This window comes from Anser cygnoides, chromosome 1, assembly GCF_040182565.1.
Source record: "Anser cygnoides isolate HZ-2024a breed goose chromosome 1, Taihu_goose_T2T_genome, whole genome shotgun sequence".
In the NCBI taxonomy this organism is placed as follows: domain Eukaryota; kingdom Metazoa; phylum Chordata; class Aves; order Anseriformes; family Anatidae; genus Anser; species Anser cygnoides.
The window spans coordinates 67,756,555-67,775,277 of record NC_089873.1 but is presented as its reverse complement, the minus strand read 5'-3'; the positions used below and the strand labels follow the sequence as shown (position 1 = coordinate 67,775,277).

General features: G+C 38.8%; 1 long non-coding RNA gene across 1 annotated transcript; it reads right to left on the bottom strand.

The window, feature by feature from the left end:
• Positions 1–415: 415 nt before the first annotated feature.
• On the bottom strand, positions 416–17,346 carry LOC136789737 (uncharacterized). The gene is made up of 3 exons (XR_010828664.1): positions 16,791–17,346; positions 2,058–2,207; positions 416–733 (listed from the first exon to the last, which is right to left on the bottom strand). It is a non-coding gene; the product is annotated as an uncharacterized lncRNA (long non-coding RNA).
• Between the last annotated feature and the right edge of the window lie 1,377 nt (positions 17,347–18,723).

Genomic DNA, 18,723 nt, shown 5'->3' with positions numbered 1-18,723 from the left:
ATCTCAGAAAAAGTGATGGAAACTGGGTCCGTGCAGATTCAAACTGTAATTTGCAAGAACTAATACTAATCTTTACGGTTAGTTGCTGCACTTCTTACAGATTCTGACAAATGTGACATAGCAAGGTATTCAGGGAGTTGTCCCCAGCACAAAGTCAAAAACACTGCAAGGGGACTTGCTGGGGGTCACTCTGCCTGGCATTGTTTAGCATCAACAGCATCACTTGTGCAGCAGTTGCGCTACATACAGCTTAAAATAGAATCTGGTGCATTAATGCATTCTATATGCACATTCTGTTCCATCCAGAATCATTCTGAGAAACTTTGGAGGAGAACCAAATATTGTAAAATGCTGTTAAAAGCAGCAGGCCAAGCTTTACAGAGCAAGTCATAATGTAGTCCTGCAGTAGTGCAGCTGGATTTTTTGTATTTAAATAACCAGATTCAAATTGGGCAGAAATCATTCAAATTCAGCTTTCTGGCGCAAAGCTTCCTAAAGACAAACTCTCTAACTTCTTCAAGGCATTTGTTTCCCGACAGGACTGAAAAATGCATCCCGGCACTTGTAATGCTGGGAGAATACCAAACAAACCTGCTTGCTCTGAGTCCAACTTACTCCAGATGCTGCAGTTACTAATCAATGTCAGTTTGATTTTACACTAATATCCCAGTTAATCTTCAGGATTTCAGTTGCAGCAGACCTTCATTACAGATCTCCATCATGCCTACAGTGGCTGCAGAAGTATAAAAATAATGGCAGCATAGGATAAAGACATCGGTTGCCATTTATTTTGTTTCGCCATGTGTATAATAAAACACATCTTGCCAAAAGTAAATGCATATAACAGTATGTTTTCTGTATCTTGCATCTGATTTTGGTTTTGATAAAACATGATCAAAACCAGCGTGAGCAAATTTATTACTAAAATTTATACCACAGGGTGAATTTACTTCTTCAAACTGGGCTGCTGATAAAAGGTGGTGCGGGTGACAATCCTTAGTTTAATTTGGTCCCTGGAGCTGAGGAAAACAAGCAAACAAACAAACAAAAACAACAACAACAACAACAACACAACAATCTTTGCATAAGCTGTCAGGTTTATTTAGTCAGGAGAATAGATTTACTTTACAAATGTTTATAAATGAAATACTCTTCTTGCTCTTCCCTGTTTTCTATGCCAGCCATTTCCTGTTAAGTGGATTTCTCAACTCAAACAAAAATTATTAAAGATTGAGGGAGTATAAGCATGCCTTTTACATGCAAAGTTGCTGGCGGATGATGTGCCTGATGAAACCACAGCTGATCAAACCAGAATGCCTCAGGGAAGAGAATGAAGACTTTGTTCTCTGAATTTAGTGAGGAAGACAAAGGGATTTGCCTTTATCTCAAAGAAAGAGGAAGTATTTTCCAGGTAGAATAACCAGGCAGATGGAAAAAGTAAGTGGACAGCAGGTGAGCTTTGTAAAATGACAAAATGGAATCAAAAAAGGGAAATGTTTCAACCATTGATGGTGTAAGCCACTCAGATGCAAAGAAAGAAAAAAATATATATAATTCAGATACAACGTCATTCAAGGTCTCTACTTATTTTAGCAATTCAAGATGCCAATTTACATCACACAGAGCTGGTTTGCTGAATTCTGACATATAGGACTAGTTGTGTGTAAAAACATAACACCTTTAAACCCTCTCTCACCTCAAGTTCCCCAGTTAGTTTTAAGTAACATACATACATTAGATTAACTCTCTGCATACGGATCATATTGATTGTTACAAATTTCTCCATGGGCTGGATGGCCTCTAGGAAGTTATGTCGACAATTTGTACCTTGGCCAGACCCCTTCCAAACAGTGTTTGGTATTCAACAGCACTCTTGCTGTCCTAATCCCAAGTGTCTGTTTGTAATCTGCATTATGTTTACTGATGCAGCAGACATTGCAACTAGAAAGAGAAGACATCTGCTGCCAAAGAGAGTATAAACATTAACATTTAACAAGGTCCTAGGAATGGCTGAACCTAAGCAGATACATTCAGAATAGATTGATCGTTTTTCTCACCTCTTTCATGAAATCCAAGATGACATTTTTCAGATTTGGCAAGAGGGACTTTATTATTGCTCCATATACCTCTTTCATTTTCACATGCATCTCACTTGTTGGCTCTGGCTGGAACCAGGGACCAGGGCAGGATGCTCTCATCAGTCCAGCCTGAGTAGAAAAGGGAAACATTAAAAAATCTAATGAAGAGCACATCCTCTGCAGATTTCCAGTCCAGTTTTGCAGATGCAGCTGTAGTTCAGATAAGCAAGATGACTTCTGGGTGCTTACTTGAATTGAATTATTTTGTTGCTCTGCAACATTAACAAAAATCCATGGCATAAGGTTGTTGGTGGAGATTAGTGGGCTCAACACACTGATGTCCTCAATTCTCACCAACATTGCATTTTCTAAATGATCTGACCCCTACAGAGCAGCACTCAAGCAAGTTTGCTTTGCTTAAGTAGGCCCACCATTGAGCAAACTTGCTCTTTCATTTACAATCACAGAAAAGCTGTTCAGCAGGCATTTAGCCTAAGTCATTGTGCTTGTGCTTTGCTACAGCTTTCCACTTCCCTGTCCCTCTCGCTCAGCTTGAGCACCTCATCACCTGGCTACATTGCCCAGCACAGGCCAACATGTTGGCTGTCCCTGGCAGATGACACTTCTCCCCCACTGTAAATGTCTCCAGTTCAATTAGTGAAACATCAGCTGCACAGTCTATGGCTGCAACATACAGAGGGCTTTCACTGATGTCAGGACATGCAGTAAACACAGTGCTGAATGGAGTGGAGAATTTTGCCCTTATTTAGTGAAAATAGCTTGGACACATGTTGAACTGATGAGCTCAACTGGGTGTACAGCAAATAGCCACAGTGATTTGTCAAGCTTTATTTAACGCTCCTAAATAGGTTTATTTTGTTAGAGCTGAGCCATTCTAAAGCCTTTGGACTTGGGAACCAGTGTGCAATACAACATTAAGTAGAGGAATGTGAGAAGGGGAAAACCATATAAAGTATCTGTAAACAGATACTGGTAATTACAGTGTGATCTGTGAATATTTAAATGGATTCTCTGACACATTCTTGCTTGAAAACATTAGCTATACTTGTTATTCTGTTACGCTACAGTAGCTGGCCATATGGTAGCTCCCCCATTTTTGAAGTGTTGGTTGTTTTTTCTTTTCTTCAATACGGTATGGAACATACATTACATGACAGATTACCCACATATCGCCCTAATAAATTGATATTTAGATCTAGCCAACACATTAATTTTGCTAATTAAATGTCAATATGTGCCCAAGAGTGCAGCTCTTCAGCATTGTAAATGTCACAAATTAGCAAATTGACAGTATCGTTTACAATGATAGTGGCCCAGATTACAAACAAACTCTGCCATGCATCTTCTCTGCTACAGCTGGGGTAGAGAGGAGAGGAGAGGAGGCAGAGCAGGGAGCTAGGGCAGAGAAAGGAGCCACAAGTTTGAACACAAACGTGCTGTTAGAGGACATCACCTCTGAGCTCAGGAAAATCAGCTGGTGCAATTGCCTAGCATTAGCAGTCTGGCATAATGGTCCCTAACTACATCCACCAATCTTAATTTCACTGGGCTTGATTTTTTTTTTCCATCCTGTTGTTTTGAATGCTTGTGACAGAGCAAGGTCTGCAGCAAAGAGAAAAACCTTCTCTGTCCCTCCTTTGTCTGAGGAAGGGTTGGGATTTTCCAGCCAGGCTTCTGTTACCTTGCACACAGGAACCCAAAGATTTAGCAAGTAAAAACTGCTATTTCTATTATGTACTTTGCTTCAACAATTCTTATTTGTCATCTTCCAAAGGTGATCTGATCTGCATTCCCTTGGGGAGATTCAGCTATACAACTTTCTCCAGCTTCCCTGTATCTCTTGATGCTCTACTGCCTGAATCCACTGATGGTAAATCCTGTCATTGTAATGCCAGTCCAAGATGATAAAGCAGCCCCACAGAAATTAAGACATTCAATTATCAACTCTGATGGAATAAATTGATCTAGGGATGTATTTGCCTACACTGTGGTGATATTGGCCAGATTTTCCACTACCAATACTGCTCAATTTCTGCTGTTTTTTCCCCCCATCTTTGACATATGTACAAAATACTGCCTATGGCAATATTTTAAATAGACTTTCACAAGAATCATTACAAGAAAATATAACTTCATGCTGTAATTGTAGGCAGTTTTGAAGTCTTTAAAATTTTTTTGAAGACTGATTCTGAAGAAAACCTAGCATCTGAAAGGACGCTGAAATCACTAGCTGCTTTAGGAAAAAAAATTGCCCTCCACCCAACACCAAGGGAGGTACCTGCACCAGCCCAACGCAAACCTACTCTGCACTGCCACCTTGTGACACAGAGACGTGCACTGTGGGAGCCCGGCTTTGCGTACTCAAATCTGTCGTGACAGCACTTTGTGAAAAGTGATAGAGATGTATATTCCCTGGGAAAACCTCATGTTTACATGTTTTGACGAGAAATATCTTAATGTACTACAAGGAAAGGCTTCATTTTTGAGTGCAGTACTGTTTTTAAAAGGTGACAGTAGTTAAAGAACAGCATTGTAGAGTTACCCTGGCTCCTCTTTCTGACTATTATTAACTATTGTTAGTTTGCCAAATGAACCTTGGGTAATTCACCTTACGACTGTGTCCACCCACCTCAACCAAAAACAAAGAGGCGGCAAGATAGCAACTCTAATTTATGTCTCTACAGATCTTTCCTCAGTTGTTGCCTAATCCTGTAGAAATCAAGTTCTCAACCTGAGAGCTTCTGTGCTCCTCCGAAAGCACTTCAGCTGCCTGTTTTGTATCCAAGTATGTCAAAGGCACAACAGCAACTATAAACAGGTTTTCTTCTACCCCTGTTCCTGGATCCCACTGGTCTTTGCAGAGTACACTTAAGGAGAATAAGCACTACTCCAAACAGGGTTAAGGAACAGTGAAAAGTTAATGTTGTCCCTCTTACCCCATACACATAAGGAGAATTCATTGCCTTCTCTTTAAGCCCTTCTCCTCAGTATAATTTGTTTGGTATTTGTTGACCTAAAGTAGAGAGTGAGCATGACTTTTACCCTGTGGTTAGAAAACTTACTTGGTACATAGGAGGACTATGCTGTAGTTTCTTGTTTCATTAAATAATTAACACAAAACAGTGGCACCAGAAATCTAAGAGAACTGCTCAAGAAAAGCAGAAATTCAATCATTTTTTCTCAAATCTAATGACAAGGATGCAAAAGAAAAATCACCTCTCTATCCTTATATAGAAAAAAAATCTCTTAATTCTTTCACAGAAAGCTATCTAAATACAAGAGAGCACCCAAAACTAAACAAAATAAAAATGGGGAAAAAAAGCCTAACCTTCTCAAATGTCTTGTAAGGTAACACACACACAAAAACTAGATGGTTTCTTTTACTATTAGCTAGTGTTCACATTTTTGTAGGAAGCTACAACATGATTTGTGGGAAGTCTTCACACCTAATTCTGGACTACACATTCTGCTAGACAGCCAGATGACTAAGCAGGGACCATCTCAGCTCTTCACCAATTTTGTGACTTTTGCCAACTTGTCACTCTGCAATGTTTGAAATCAAAATTGGATTGTATTAGAAATGATGGGGGGAGGGGGTGTTTGACAGAATTGCTTTATTGCCTGTCTCAAATAAAATGACAAGAAAATAATTAAGCTTTGGCCTTTGGAATGCCTTCCTTGGTAGAATCAAACTACAAAAATGCAATTAAATATTACATACATTCTATGACAAATACTTATTTCCACATTATGATTTCTGTAGTTACAGGAAACAGAACTATTATTGATTAAACAGACTGAAATAGTTTAATATTTTCTCTTTTCAAGAGCAAAAATCATGTAGATCTTCCTTTGTCATAATTATCTGAATAAACGTAACCAGCCATCTGTGCTCTGGAGAGAGAAAGATTCATGCTTGTGACTAATGCCCTTAAAATAAAATGAAATAAGAACTGTAGGCCCAACATTACTGTTGTTGGAAATAGAACAGTTCTACTAGAAACCTAACTCCACATCAAGAAAGCCTACTGCAACTCATCAATGCATATTATTTCTGGTCATATTTGACAAAAAAGTAGCCAGCTACCTGCTCTGTCTCATGGAAAGCCAGAAAATAAAAGTGTTATTTTTTTCCAGGCAAAACCCATTAGATTTAATGCACATAGCTTTCAAGGCACTGTACTTACTATTGCCTTATTACACAGCTCTACAAATATGCATAACAGAGTTCACAATTCACATGTATTACCTACGGTGCTTTTGGAGCTACATTGTCCCTTGTGCACATTATCCTTCAGTGCATGCAGTAGCTTCCCACTGAATTAAATGCCATCTACTTTTGGTACCATTGCCAGAAAAAATAGGCCTCTTTTCCTAATTTCCTTAATTCCTACAAAACCTCGAGAGGAATTACCCAAAGAAACTGTTCAGCTTTTTTTTTTTTTTTTTTTTTTTTTTTTTAATGTAAGAGAGAATAGCATTCAACAATTCATCTAGGTAGAAATGAAGAAACATTTCTTATTAAACAGGTGAAAATCTAAAATCTGTGTTGTCTTCTCTGCCAGCTTTATATTTAGTTACCTTGAACATAAGCCATTACTTTGTCTGTAGACTTATGTTCATCTATGAAAGCTCTGATACTTCTGGCATTTTAAGTTCAACTCATCACACAAGTTTGATAGTCTTAAGCAAGCAAAACATCACATAACACTAGAGTTGGATATAGTAACCACAATTTGTGATGCTTCATTACATGCATGTCAGAACTATTGAGGGTGGCCAAAAACAGCTTGCCGAGCAGTAAAATATAACTTTCAACTTCTCTTTACTTGTAACAAAAGGGTAAGGAAAGTTATGCAAAATTTATTTGAATTCTTAAAGTTTTAGAAGAAAATAACACATTTCACATTCATAGGCAGCATGCACAATCTTAAACCTGCATGCATAAGCAAATACAGCCATAAGCTAACTTAAGTTTGACTCAAAGGACCCAGCAGCAACACCATAAATACAAGAGAACCGATAAGAACATCTCGCAGCCCTCCACCAGAACCTCACCTCACTTCTCAACTGTGTAGAATTTCCCTTCTCTCATGGACTTGGAAGAAGATACAAATTCCTACAGCTGAATACTACGTGATATTGGAAAGATGCAAGTCCAAGAAGGAACCTTCACAGCTTGCTGACTCCCCTGCTATCAACCAATCTTGAGCCCAAACTCCCACGTGGATCTCAACTAAGGAACTAAGGATGACACTTTGGTAAGAGGGTCATGCACCTATGTAGGAATATAAAGTTTGTCCATCCTTCATCTAACGCAGGCTCATCTAAGTCTCATGTTACAGGGAAATTATCTCTAACAAATCTGTAGATATCCTCAACAGACTCGTCACCAGCTGCTATGACTACTTCCAAAGAAATATTTATTTAAATTATGATTCTCAGGTGTTCATGATATCTCCTAGGAGGTTTCCAAGCATTCCCTCCTGTTCTATATAGTAAATTATTTAAATTAGAAAATGACTATCGATATTTGGTACATTTTACAAGCACTCTTTTGCAGAGGTTTAAAAATCAGCTTCGACCTCTTGACAGTCTAACCAAAACAGAAAAGGCCAGGGATGTTTAAGAATAGTTCAGGACTCCAGTTTGCCAAAGGCCTTCCCACGTACCTTATATCATTACTGTCTTGACTTGGCTTGGAAGCATGGTTTTCATCACAGAAGGCCTATGGATTTGGCTTTTGCTCAGCTTCTCTCTTTCATATTAATTTTACGGTTATATGTTTCCTTTTACAACAGTTTTATGTTGGATTTTCAACTCAGCTTTATTTTCAACACTTGATAATATTCCATCAAATGTTCTAATTCATCCTCTCCCACTGTTGCTGTTTGTCATCATTAGAAGACTGTCTTCAAGCTTTAAAAATGTGAATACAGAAATAAGTGTAGAGACAGGCCAAATCCTGGTACCATCATCTAAGAGAAAAATGTATTCTCCAATGGCACCGGCATTATCATATCAGAAATTCAAAGAAGATCTTTCTATTTTTATATTTCTTCAAGTAACATTGGAATACTACATGATGTGGTGACAAATACAGCATAGGTCTGATTATTTACCAGGTAAGTTACAATGCGCAATCATTTTTGAAGGTTTTAATGAAATATTGCTTTCACTTTTTTTTAAGTCCTTCTGGTTATTTTTGAATTCTATGTCTTTAAGAAAAAAATGTAACCATACCATTCACCTCGGTATGCCTTGGAGCAAATTCTGTTACAGATGGGTTTGTATCAAGCATTAAGCTCAGGAGAATATGGGATATGGAACTGACCTTTTGCAGCTAATGGTGATTTCACAAACCACATAAAGGCTTCCAAGCTGATGTCCATCATACTCACAGTAAATCAAACACCGCTCCAGAAGTCCAAGAGAGAAAAATCATTCGCCTATTGCCTTTGACCAAGTAAAAGGACTTTTCACCCCTTTTCATTTATGAAAAGAAAAAATGAATTTCAACATACAGCCTGCTGCAGTGTTCTCCTATGGATGCTGTGGTTCACTAATCACTCTCAAAAAAGAATTCTTTCTGTCCATATTCCCTTACGTTTTCATTAAAGGAATATCCCATTACATACTTCAAAAAAGCCCTTGTTTCAAAATGAGTGTATAATCTCAAGAAGTATTCCCTGTTCAGAAGTTTCCTCCTGGCCTATCAAAATATGTGTGATTTTTTCAAAGAAATGAGATAATGAAATATATGAGATATTTAAATGTTAGTTTCTAAAGTCACAGCCATGACCCTGTGCGTACATATTTCCAGTATGTGCCACCACCTGTTCCATAAGCTGTCAGGTGCAAAGTGCATGCACATCAGTCACAATTTTAAATGTCAGAAAAGGGCAGTATTTCTTAAAAGTGATTAGCAAACTGAATGGAAAGGAAAATGTGTTTGTGCCCTTCAGTCAGGCTTACTTGTAACATACTATGGACCTTATTACTTCATGAAAGAGTCCTGGGGGTCACCTAGTTTCTGCAAGGAAGGAAGGCACAGAAGACATCAGCAGGGGCTCCCATTGCAGGTGATGCTTGGCACCAGTGCTTGTAGCTCTGGAAAAGGTTTCTTGGGAGGAGCAAAGTTAGCCAAAGCCATCATGGCTTTCTTACCACCTCAGCAAGTGCACTTGAGGGTGTTGCAAGGATGGCAACATAAGTCCACTCAAGAAGCACCAAGATGGTGAAAATCCAAGCCTATAGAGGCAGAAGACAGCTCCAAGTCCCAGAGACAGTTTCCGTATGAGCAAGAAATAGACTACAGACAAATGATTTACAAGAGGGTGGTGGGGCACTTACCTTTGTCCTTGGAAGAGAACACAGAAATTAAACCATATATCCCAGTTGGTAGGCATAGAGGGTACATTTGCCCACGTACCAAATGCTGAGTTGGGGATCCAAATCTGATTTTGATCTTGATCTGGAGTATTTGGTTACAGAAAGTTATATGTTATTGTTTTGGGTCTGCACAAAGCATCTCTGGCACTTTTTAACATACAGTCAGGGGTAATTTTCTCTCCTCCCATTTTCAAACAAAAACTGCAGTAATTTCCTTAGGAGAGAGGCAGCATATGTTCAGGTTGCTGATCACACAGCTCCAGCAGTTGACATTTAATATGCAAAGTAATTCTCACAGTAACTACTCATGAGAAACTCCTTCCTGGCACAAAGCTCCTTAGCAAAAGATTAGCACCACACTGACCTTGTGCTAAATGGGAATGCTTGATAATAAAGTTAAAAGAGAATAACTGTCTCTCTCATGCACATCAGTAAAAAGTTATGGATAAAATAACGGGCTCTACAAAATACATCTTTGCAAGAAAGACTGAATTTAAATATGCCTGTTCAAGTTTTCTCTTTAAAGCCAATCTGAATGAAATTAAGATATGTAAAGTAAAAGACAGAAAAACATAATGTACTTAGGCATCCTGCAGCTTTCTCCTTTTAATAGTTTTAGAAGACTTAAGTTATCACTTTGAAATTACTGAAAATTTGAGAGTAAAACCAATAAAAACAAACAGCAGTCTACTTCAGTCCCACTAACGGTTTGATTCAGTACATTTAAAACAGGCTATTTCTGACAAGATTTCACTGAAAAATGAAAAGCAGTTGAAAAAAAATACTTTCAGAAGAAGAAAATAGTCTTGTTCATCCATGTTGACTATTTTGTCTTCCAGAAAACTATGTAAAATTATAGAAAAATATTATCTTGCCATAATTTTAGCAAACAAAGAAGGTGTTGATCTTTGCAGGCTTTTCTTGTTTTTAAACAAAGAAATGAGAACTGCTAAAATAAACAATGTTTTCATTAGATATCATCAGATTTAATTTTAAACTATTTTTAACCAGTCCTAAAATTGGAGATTTAAGATTAGTAATCGTGTATAGAAAATGCCGTAGTGAATTTCAACCCAAAATTAAACCAGTAAAAAAAGCAATAAAGATACTACCCTCCAAAATACCAGTACCCCACTGAAACAAATTTTAGCAGACAGCAATAGAAATCTAAAAAGATACATTTATGAAGAACTCCACATAGATCCACTCCACTAGATACCTTCAAGTAAAATTGCAAAGAGTTTTTACCACATTTTCCAGCCCCTGCTCCTCCTCTCCCCACTAGAAACAGTCAAGTTTTCAAAAGGATTTAATTATGTGTTGGGATTCCTCCCCATATTGTGTTACCATATGATGAAAAAATTTTAGTGCTTTTTCTGGTGTCAACTTCTTGCCTAACACAAAGCAACTTCATTTTACAACATACAGAATGAGAAAAATCATTCCTCCCCATTTGACAGAGTTGAAGGTTAAGTAAAGAGACGCTCACATATATCTGGAGAACGTAAACTTCAGTATGCCGATATAAGAAGCTGTTGTGTCTACCCTGCACCCAAATGCTTGGCACTTCCTCCTCATAAGAGCCTGCAGTACTTGTTCCTTGGCTCATATTATCCAAATTGAAGTGGATTGACTTAGAAGTAGGTCTTAGTGGCAATATCCTGCTTGAACTGAAACACATTGGAGGGGAACTCATGTGAGCCACTTCACTCACAGCAGGTGATGGGCATCCAGGGTTGTGATTTCTTCCACCAGCACAGCCAGGCCCTGAAAGAGGCAGTTTGTCCACAGCTAAAGCCCTGAGACAAACAGATGTCAGGCTGGTCTGCAAAAAGCCTGCAGGGACACAAAAGCCGTTGGCTTTCTCCTGTGCCATGCTGCGAGACAGTCCATGATGGGCCTCAGCTGTACACTTAACAACAATCCCACAAAGCTGTAAGATGCATATGTTAAATAGCAGCAGGGTGGAATTAGTACTGCATGCTCAGCATGAGGTTAAAATGTTCTGGTAACTGAGAGCATGAAGTGATGTGTTGCAACAGTGATTTACCCAAGGTTTGTAGTAAACCTCCCTGCACATGCTGGCAACTCACAGAAACGTTGCAGGGACCCTACATGCAAGAGAATACAGTGGCACTCTTAGTTTTATCTATTCAAAGACAGAGTTCAGATTCAGAGAGCACTCCAGGCTCTCAGCAGAGAGGCCCGCACCTTCCCCTACTCATCCCCGGACTTCAGCAGATAACAGGAGGATGTACTGAAGCTGTGCTCACTCCATTGAGTCAGCCAGATGCCAGGGACACACACCCACCTGCAGGTACACACCATCTTTTAAACCCAGGAGAAAATAGTACAAGACACCCCAGGGGCACAACAGGTCTGCTGGAATATAAATGAATTATACTGTTATACCCACCCAAGGCAATTCCATTTTAATCCCTCTCCTAGCTTTTGGCACATGCCATAGCAGAGATGGTTTGGAAACAGACAGAGCTATAGGCAATGCAAAAATGGGTAGAAAATGAGCTGAAACATGCAACAGAGTTGGGAAAAACAGCCACTGGCATGCATATACTGTTCCCCTGCACCGTAATCAAGAAAAGGAGAAGTCTAAGAGCTCAGCATTAATGTGTGTCAATTGCTTGTTCTTCAAGTAGTTCTGACCTTCAATGGCTGTTGCATAGGAGGCAGCCCAATTTACCTTCCCCCCCCAAGATTTACAGCTTGCATTTGGATAAAGCAAAAATATACGAAGGGAAGTATTACATTGCCAAATCCCTAAATCCTCATTCACTCAACATTCAAATGTCCTCATCTCATGGTTGATGGCTGAAGCGGAGCAACTGGTGTTGGTTTTGCATATGAGTACTTCTGGCACAGCTTTTATTCTTAGCATATGGCAATAGTTTGTGGTTCAATTAAAGAGGATATAAAGGTTGTCCTGCTAGATTAGCATTTTATTATTTCAGAAGGTGCCAACTGTAGAGCATTGTAGAATCAGTTGTCTTGTTTTCCCAAGTCCTGAAAAGAAACTCTTTATCCCCATAACATGCAATCAGTTTGAAAACTGTCACTGAAAAGTTCTTGAATTAAAGAAAAGCAAAAGCCAAGCAACTCTCCCAGAAGGCACAGGCCTTATGTTTTCAGTAGCATTATCTCCACTGACAAATGAGACATTGCAGATAAGAATTTATAGAGGCTGATGTTGGGTGATCTGAATCTTCACAAGTGGGTTACAAATATAAACATGAGAGTGCTTGTGAATTCTTTAGAATACTGGTCACCAAAAAAATCAAAAAGATGTCACCGGTATGCCACTTTGTGTACTTTTATTGTAAAAGCAACTACAATATTGATATTTCACATACCCAGCTGTTATAAATGCTGGATGACCATACCTAAGGTTATGGAAATTTGCTGATCTAGCCCACTACTGAAAACCTGAGACAGAAAGAAGACCTGAATCTCAGCATTCAGAAAGATTTTCTAGAAACACATTCCAAATCTGCAAGGTTTGGTTTTGTCTCATTACAAAAACAGAAGCCAACTGAAGTTAGCAGGTCTGTTTGGAGGTCTTCCTTCATTAGGTTAAACATTATTCCAATTCACTTAGACTCAGCTTTGATGCATGTGATTTTTAACCGTTATTAAACATTTTCATGCAACATTTCCTGTTCCATTTGCAATGTCAAAAAGCATGTCTGCACCAACTATTTACTAATACCACAAGAACTCTGAATGACACCAAGAATAAGAGGAAAGGCTGCAGAAAAAAAATAAAAAAGAAGAAAAGAGCTCTGTAGCCATTGCGGAAACCTAAGTAACAGGAAAAGTACTGAGCCTATACCAGTAAAAGCTCATTATTTGTATCTCCAAAAATGTATCGAAAATACTGAACAACAAGGATTTAACGACAGACAGATTCTGGCTGGTTAATAATTGCACTAGCTTTTTTATACAAAACCTGACATTAAAACTCTTACAAATCTACGAATACTTCCCTTTCATCAAAATGACAGAGATGACAACAAATCGTTCTAAGCTCGGCAACATGCAGAGTATTGTAATTCCTTTTTAAAATGACACTGGTTGAGTAGAGAACCTGGGAGGTACACCTCTGGCTGGGAAATGGCAGAGCTACTTGTTGTTCAAGCACACCTATTTCTAGTAAAAAAAAAAGTGTGGGACAGTTTTACAGCACTACCCTGATCAGGCTGTAAGAGATTAGCTTTCTCTTGACGGAGATGCTCTTTTGCCAATGACCAGGACTGCAATAACAGCACGGAAGAAGTACATGGTGTTACTGGCGGCGCAGAGTGTTTTCTGCGTCAATGTTCCTGTCCTCCGTGTTTACAGAAGTGTGAAAGCTTCACGTTAGCACAGACTATCTGCTGGACTCTGACTCGAATCCTGCCATGCTTGTGCCTGCTGGCACAGGCTTCGTTAACATTTTGTTTTCCCTTCACTTCGCTTGCTGCAAAGCAAGATCTTAAACATTTTCCTGTTTATTTCTGTTTCTGCTTTAGAAACAGTTCTAGTAGTCCACTTGTAGGGAATAGCCCTATAACAAATCGCTGTGGGTCTTCATCCTGAAAGCCATTCATTGAGGGAAAAGCTTATTCTCTCTCATGTCTTTTTAAAGGATTTGAATGTTTAGAAAATTTTCTGTCCAGACTTAAAATGCAGGCAAACCTATTTCATTTGGGGATATATGTGAAGCAAAAAAATAATTCTGGGTACAGATCCCTACTCACTGCAAATCAGTATAAACTTTAATGCTTGTGGAATGATACAGATAGATGCAAAGCGAGCAGTGGTATTGAACAGAAAGCAAGGAAAATCTTTTAATCAGCATGTCAATTCCAAGTTAAATTAGTTATTTCAACTGTAGACATCATCCAGAAAGCACAGTGCCTTGTTACACAGCACCAGGTATTCAGTTCAGCACTCACCTGGAAAGCAGTGGAAGTGGAAGAAATGAAAATGGTGGAAAACAATTACTTTGAGATAGTTGTTGGTATGTTTTATGGACTTCAAAAAATAAAAAGAAAAAATAAATATTTGCTGTTCTTTTTTCTCAGCTGTGCAAAACTCAAAACACAACATAAATTGCTTGATGCAAGGAGTGTTTTTCCCTTTAATTTTGGCCTAGACCCTTTAGTGGCATCCTATTTAAGCTAAGGCAGGGTTTTGTTGGAGAGTTCTAAGCTCAGTGACGTTTTTGAGGTCTGTTTTCCTTCTTAAGCTACGTTCTGAAGCATGCCTAGGTTTTGGTGGTGAGATTATGAAGTTTGAAAATATGAACAATCAGCTGAGGAGGAAGAGAGAGAGGATTAGCTACAGCAGCGACCCTGCAAACCGATACCTCACTGCAATCCAGCATCAGGGGAATGAAAATTAGAGTGGAAAAGACAGCTATAGGAGAGCTACATACCAACCAAGGAAAACATTTTTGTTTATTGAAATAGCAACTGTGAGGGATAAAGAGGTAGATTTTCTTTTTTTTTCCTGCAGAGAAATTAAAAATACACAAGTGTACTTCAAGTCAGAAGAAAGTAAAATGTAGGAACTTCAAATCCCAGAGAAAATGATATTTCTTTATTGCTTTAGCTGCAAGCTTGATCTCATTTTTCAGAGACCAAAGTCTTTGCACTTTTAAAGCCTCATTCCCAGGCATCTCTGCTCATGGGTGTTTTACTAGTAGCACCACGAAATTTTGAAATATTTAGAGAGATGGAAAGGGGAGAATGGCACCAATTTTGCAAGTACTAAGTACGTAATTCCCTGATTTACTCCATTTTGAGCACTAAATCACACATCATCTTGTGAGACATTTTAGATTTTAGAGCTAGTAACTAGCGAGCCAATGTCCAGGTCTGATGAGAGGACTGAATGAGCACAACTACCTACTTGCAGTAGAGCAAGTCAGCAATTACAGCAAGATAAAGGATAATTAGGTTGCAGTTCAACTCTCCATCCAGCAGACCTCAAAATCAATGTCATTCCTTTTAATACTTCTTTTTTTTTTGGCTTAAAAAAAGGGTTTATTATAGTCATATCCCCTGAATTCTTGGTTAAGAAAGGATAAGGACTTTTTGGCCTGTTTCACACATCAGAACCTTTACAGCTTTTAGGAAAGGATCTAGAAAAGTAGAATTCAGCATGTCTTCCATAAATGAAAAGCTTGAAGAAGAAAAGCACTGAGAAGCTGTTTTTTTGTTGTTGTTTTGTTTTTGTTTTTTAATAATAAAATATAACACAGATGACTGTGTTTTTATTTATCAGAAAAAAAAACAACTTCACAACTACCCAAAACTCAGGCACTCATTTGATACTGGTGAGGCTTCAGAGAAACATAACAGCCAAGCCTATAACATGTTTTCTACAAACAGCCAGGAACTTTCATATTTGTTCCAAAAATCACTTCTCCCAACTACAGAAAACCATGCCAGTCTTGGAATCCCTTTGGAACCAAATGCTAAGTTTATTAATTGTGGTACCAAACAGCATCCAAAATTTATGTAAAGATGTTTACCACACAACTCTTCAAATCATGAGAGCTTCTGAAAAGAGAAAAAACCCTCTCTCAAAACTGTTTCTTTTACAGTTCAGTTCAAAAAGCTAGCATTGTCCTCAGTCTTTGAATACCAAAAAGTCAATACCAAAAAGTTTTCAAAACATGAATGTATGCCGTTTATGCGTTTATGCACGTACATATATATATATACTTTCATAAGCCTCATAGAGAAAACAAGCAAACGCAAAATCTTACCAGAATAAAGACAGTAACAGGACTTTCTAGACAAAAGGCTATCCCTTCCCTCTGTTGAAGCCATCATCCCAAATGTAATCACTACAACTCTTCCCTGACAGGCAGTGCTTGATAATCAATTTTGACTAAAGAAAAATGCCACCTTATTTCTCCATCTGCCTCTTATAGGAGAAGCACAGTATTAAAAAAAAAAAAAAAAAAAAGTCGGAATTTGTAAATTTTACAGATCTTTGAATAAAGATGAAATGAAGTATGAAATCAAGAAAAATAATATTTCCATTTACCTAAAACACGGGTCTTCTCACAAGCCAAGGAAGAGGCTCTAATCCCTAAACCCAAATCTAATCATGGTGAAATTTCACTGAACTGAAATTTAGGAACTAGACTCATATATTGAGCCTGTTTCTGTTCAAGGAGTAATGCAAGCCAACAGTGATAAAGAGGCTAGCACATTTTGGTTTGTTTGTTTTGCCTACCAACCTTAATAGAGATTCTGGATGCTTGCTTCACTAAGGCTTGGCACTTACTTTTGAAGATGCAATTTGCTTTGATGTCTCCAAGCCCTTCACACCACATTGTGACTCCAAAATAACCACATCCACACAGGGAGATTAAAATACAGTCACTGCCTGGAAAAAAAAAAAAAGTACACACCCAAGAATACATGTTTTGGGATGCACCATCACTAGTCCCGCCCACATGGTCACCATGAAAGCTTGATCTTTCCAGCTCCTTAGCAATACGTATCCCTTCCCCAGAAGGGTAAATACTAGTAGATGAAGGCTAGTGGAGCAGCAATACCCCTTACACACATGACATGACTTACAGACTTCAGCAGCAGCCTCTCCACAATCCTCTAGATAACCCCTTCTCTGTGCAGGCTGGTGTTTTCCCTCTTTTTTTTTTTCTTTTTTTTTTTTCCCCAACTCAGGTTTGTAAGTTTTCTACTGCTGGATTTCCTTTAGACTTACCTTAGTGTCTCATCAATACCAGTCTTGAGATAAGTCATCCAACATGGCTCTAACTTCAAAGGTAGCATCACCTTCCCTTTCTGTATTGGCTGGGTTATAAGCAGCATTTCATCTTTTGACCTGTTTGCAGTATGTCTTGATAAATGGAAAGGAAATGAAAGCATCAGGAAGTTTTACAGAAGCTGGGAAATAAAAAGGAAAAGAAGTCACTGAGAAGGACTTGGGAGTATTGGTTGATAGTTGGCTGAATATGAGCTAGCAGTGTGCTCAGGTGGCCAAGAAGGCAAACAGCATTGTATAAGAAATAGTGTGGCCAGGAGGGCTAGGGAAGTGATTGTCCCCCTGTGCTCAGGTCTGGTCAGGACGCACCTCGAGTACTGTGTTCAGTTTTGGGCCCCTCACTACAAGAAGGACATGGAGGTGCTCAAGAGAGTCCAGAGAAGGGCAACGAAGCTGGTGAGGGGTCTGGAGAACAAGTCTTATGAGGAGCAGCTGAGGGAGCTGGGATTGTTCAGCCTGGAGAAGAGAAGGCTCAGGGGCGACCTTATCACTCTCTATAGGTACCTTAAAGGGGGCAGTAGCAAGGTGGGGATTGGTCTATTCTCCCACGTGCCCGGTGATAGGATGAGGGGGAATGGGCTAAAGTTGCACCAAGGGAGGTTTAGGTTGGATGTTAGGAAAAACTTCTTTACCGAAAGGGTTGTTAGGCATTGGAATGGGCTGCCCAGGGAAGTGGTTGAGTCACCATCCCTGGAGGTCTTTAAAAGATGTTTAGATGTAGAGCTTGGTGATATGGTTTAGTGGAAGACTTGTTAGTGTTAGGTCAGAGGTTGGACTAGGTGATCTTGGAGGTGTCTTCCAACCTAAATGATTTTGTGATTCTGTGAAAACAGGGAGAGAGGAGCCAATACACAGCCATAGTGCAAACAAAAGAAAAAAAATCCAAACCACTGAATTGTTGCATCATTTCAAAAAAGTAATTTTTTCCAAGTACAGACAAACTGAAGTAAATCAAATACAAAGTTTGAGATTCTGGATATGAAAATCACTTTGGCACCTAGATCACTGAACCAAAAAAACATTGCCAGTAGCAGGATATGTACTTTGGATACAAAATTATGAAAATATTACTGGACAGCCAACAGAAACACTTGTCTGCTGTGCTGAATTTCTTGAAATTAATTGAATTTTCCTGCAATTGAAAAAATAGATGTTGAAAGTTCAGGACATCTAGAGCGAGTCAGAACAGAAAAGCCAGTTCATGGTTGATTTTTTATTTGAAAACATACTAATGTATGTGTGCACACACAGGACTGCAGAACCCTCACATAGCAAGGATACAGGCAACTTCTCTTTAGACTTTGTATACATTCTTCATAAATAAATCATAGAATATCCAAGCTGGAAGGGACCCACAAGGATCATCAAGTTGAACTCCTGGCTCCCCAGAGGATGACCCCAAAATCAGACCATGTATCTAAGAGCGTTG